The sequence below is a fragment of the Orycteropus afer genome, unplaced genomic scaffold, assembly GCF_000298275.1.
Source record: "Orycteropus afer afer isolate SDZICR_OR568_19922 unplaced genomic scaffold, OryAfe1.0 scaffold00747, whole genome shotgun sequence".
In the NCBI taxonomy this organism is placed as follows: Eukaryota; Metazoa; Chordata; class Mammalia; order Tubulidentata; family Orycteropodidae; genus Orycteropus; species Orycteropus afer.
Genome location: NW_006922334.1, coordinates 504,145 through 508,184, shown reverse-complemented (window position 1 = coordinate 508,184; position 4,040 = coordinate 504,145). Strand labels below are relative to the sequence as shown.

At 43.7% G+C, this 4,040-nt stretch overlaps 1 non-coding gene across 1 annotated transcript; it reads left to right on the top strand.

Annotated features, from left to right (window-relative positions):
- Window positions 1–997: 997 nt before the first annotated feature.
- On the top strand, window positions 998–1,104 carry LOC122151810. The gene has a single exon (XR_006164277.1). It is a non-coding gene; the product is annotated as a U6 spliceosomal RNA (small nuclear RNA).
- The last annotated feature ends 2,936 nt before the right edge of the window (window positions 1,105–4,040 follow it).

The following is a 4,040-nucleotide window of genomic DNA, read 5'->3' as shown; positions in this document are numbered from 1 at the left end:
CTTATAGGGTAGGGTTGTACACAGAGCAACAGAAGGAGCTAGCACCATGTACACAATAGAGAAGTGAGAACTAAAACAGTGCCAAGAGGAGAAAAGCCACTCCATCAGTGAAGTGGAGGAATTGGATGGGGATTGTAAAGAATGTGGAACCTTCCTTCACCCATGTTCTACTCTAGAGTGGCTACACTATCCCTCTATGCATCCATCATCTGCTGGGTGTTCCCCTAAGCTAGGTGTCCCTTTGACCCATCCACTTCTAACACATCAGTGCAATAGTAATGATGAATAGAGTATGTGAATGGGCAAAGAGTACAAAGAATGTGAACTTGGCAGTGAGAAAAAGCACCAAACTAACAATGCAGTAGGATAATGGAACAGAGCATGTGAATAGGACAAAGAGCAATAACCACACCACATCACTGCAGGCGAATAAGTAGACAAGGTAAATATGAAGAGCTTCACATCTCTTACTTAGTACCATAACTGGGAAGAATATTTTATGGACACGAATAGGACGTACCTTGAAAAAGCAGTTCACTGGTTGAACTGAACTAGGCAAAGAGGATGCCATCAGTGCAGTGTTGTGACTGTACAGTGTATGTGTATGGGGCAGTTAGCAGGAGCCCAGCCACCTCAAAACAGTGGAGTAGCTGGGAAGACATGTGCCCAGCACACTGCTCTGATGAGCTTAGGCTTCCAGCTTCCACTCTTTGGGGGAAGCTCAAATTGCAGATAATGCAATTCCCTACTAAGTCAATGAATCATGGTGCAGTTGTACAGTGCTCAGAATAATTACAAGTCTGGCTTCAAGGCCATGTGATTTACAGTCACAGTGTCCTAAAATACTGTAACTGCAAGAGACTGGTCTGCTTCCTAGGGCACGAGGTGACCTGACAAGCACAACTGAGACAGTACTAGAAAAGTAAGTCTTCTGATGTCCTGCTCAGTGCTTGTCATTAATTGATCTTTTCATATATCACTAAAAACTCTAAATGCAGTGCTTGCTTTGGCAGCACATATACTAAAATTGGAAAGATACAGAGAAGATTAGCATGGCCCTTGCGCAAGGATGACACGCAAATTCGTGAAGTGTTCCATATTTTTGTATGGAAAGTGAATTTGCTCTGTAAATCTTCACCCAAATCACAATAATAGGAAAAAAAAAAAAAAAAAACTCTAAATGCAGAGGTCCTTGTGGTAGCTCACTTTGTGTGTCAACTTGGCTGGGCCTGGTTGAGTGGCTGGGCAGCTGGATGTAGTATTCCCCACGATGAGACTGGTAATCAACTCCATGGTGGAATCTACTGGGAGCAGCTGAGTAGCTGCCTTAGGGATGTGGTCTGCTTCCTGTATATAAGCAGAAGCCTTGGGTATAGTCTCCAGCTTATGGCATGCTTGAGCCCTGCATGTAGCTGTGTCATTTTTCAGCAACCTGCCATGCTCTGCTGACCTTAGGACTTTCAATGGACTTGACTTATTGGCCTGCCATGTGGTTTGGTAACATTGGGCCCATGCCATTTTACTTGTCAGCCTTGGGCTTGTCAGCCTCAGCAGCCAGTAGCTGTCAGAGTGAAGATGCCTCTAGTTTCAGTGGGCCTGGAGCAGGAGGCAGAACTGAAGCCCAAGGTCGAGGGGCTTTCACATAGCCCCTGGAGCCTGGCACTTTGAACTTGGACTTCTAGCCTCTCAAACTGTAAGAGAATAAACTCCTGTTTGTTAAGGCCATCCCATTTGTGGTATATTCTTTTCAAGAGGCACTAGGTAATCAGAACAGTCCTACATCTTCAGAAATTTTCTTTGACTAAGTTTATACTCTGGTTAAACATGCAAGGTGGCCACACTCTGGAATATTAGGTAACTAACTTGGAAACCAAGTCAATGACCCAAATCGAGTCTAGAGCAACATGACTACAAGTCATTAGTTATAGACTACCTGGCAACCTTGGCAAATTGAGTTGCAGCAGAGAAGGGAACGGGCCACAGAATAGCTCCTACCATAATCAGTACTTTAATGACAGTGTCTGCAGCCATGGACAGGGATTCATTGGACTGTGAACCCTGAATTATCCTCCCACTAAAACTTGTATCCCTGTGGCCAGAAGTTGTATCCCTTGGCCAGGCTGAAGGATGTTAGCAAAACGACCTGCTGGAGCACACACCATCCTGGCTGCTTCCCCTTCTGTCCTGGGGATGGAGGGCCTGCCTTTTTGTTCAAGGTTGTGCACCTGACATTGAAACAAAACACCATGTTCATAGTGGAGTCATCTATTTAGCATGCTGTCTCTCTCACTGTATAGCTGTGCCATGCTAAATCAAAGCATCCCTGGTGGTGTAATGGTTAAAGTGCTTGGCTGTTTTAACCAAAGGTTTAGTGAGTCAAACCCACCAACCACTCTGCAGGAAAAAACACCTGGCCAACTGCTCCCATAAAGGATACAACCTAGGAAAACCTATAGGGAAATTCTATACTGTCATATAGGGTTGCTATGAGTCAGAATCAACTCTATGGCACCCAATAACAGCATGTTAAATCAATGGAAATGAGCCAAATCGACATTTATGAGTGGAAACACTAAACTTTTTTTTTCTAAGAGCTTGTTTTACATTCAACGTTACCTGTACATTTAGTTTCACTTCCCATTTACCATGTCCAACCCTAACCCAGTCTCCTCCCCTCCCTACCCTGTAACTCTTGCCCTTTGCCCCTCATTTAACATATTTAACTGGGGTGAGCGTGTGGTGCTCAACGAAGAAAGGAGTTTGTCTGAGTTTGGCAGACAGAGTGGGCAGTATAACTAAGGTTAGGCAGGACCATCTTGAACAGTTGTGCAGTTTGTGTATTGCACAAATGTGCACTATCATTGAGGCTAGAGGAAGGGCTGAAAACTAGCCCATATTCTCCTTGCCATCCTGCAAACCCTGATGCTGCAACTACTAAAGAGGCCACCACTTTCTAAGATCTTTGCTAACAAAGGGGAAATAGTTTTCAGAAGGATTGAGAGGTATGCAATTTTTTAGTTCATTCTCCTAGAGACAGTACCTTTTCACTCTGAGGAGCTGCCTTTTTCTAATTCATCTACCTGGAAAGGTGAGCCTTTCCTTCTCACAATGAAGTCAGCAACCTATTCACCCCACATGACAGAAACAATGCACACAAAGAACCTCTCTGATTGCTGGTGCCTTGGAGTTTAGGGCACCAAGGGGAAATATCCAATACAGGATTGCTAGTTCACTCTGGTACATACCATAATGGTTACTAAACTGAGGCTGTTGTAGGCTACCCAAGTGTTTGGAAGTACCTTTGCTACCCTGACCCCTTCCTTAGGACTCCTGAGCCCCCAAGAACCTAGTAGTAATTGTAGAGGTAATGCCCCTGCACAGTGGAGGCCCTAAAAGGTCTTGATTCAGTTCTATTGGTTGGTGTGTACACCATATTTGCTGCTAAATATTTTTCATAACATCCTTGAGGATGAGTTCCAGAATCCCCATTGATTTCTGAGACTGATGAGCCACATCCACATCTCCTAGTATATTTTGTTAAATGGCTGATATTAGCTTAGTCCAGTCTTAGAATCCATGGACATAAGGACATTAACAACTTCTCTTTCTCTAGGAATTCCTAAACTACAACCACACCTGGAAATAGCCCCTGCAGTTGTCTGTGTGTGTCCAGGGGAGCCACAGCTATGCTTCTAAACAAGCATTGACAAAGAAATGCCCCTTTTTGTTATAACTGTGTTATCTGTTGGGAACTATGGGAAGTAAAAGTTTCAATGCAATAATAGATAGTTCAGGTTTTGCTGAACAGATGTTGCAAAACTTCTCAAAAGCATGCTATCAGCACTCCTTCTGGAAACAATTAGTCCAAGAATATGATGATCTCTGATACCAGAAGAACTAGATGGTTCCCAGCTACCAATACCAATTGCTCAGAAAGGGATCAAAGGGATCAAACCTGGAGATCTTAGATAGAGTGCGAGGGAAAATGTGGAACAAAATTCAAAAACACAAAAATGACCAGAATTGATGATCAGGTAGAG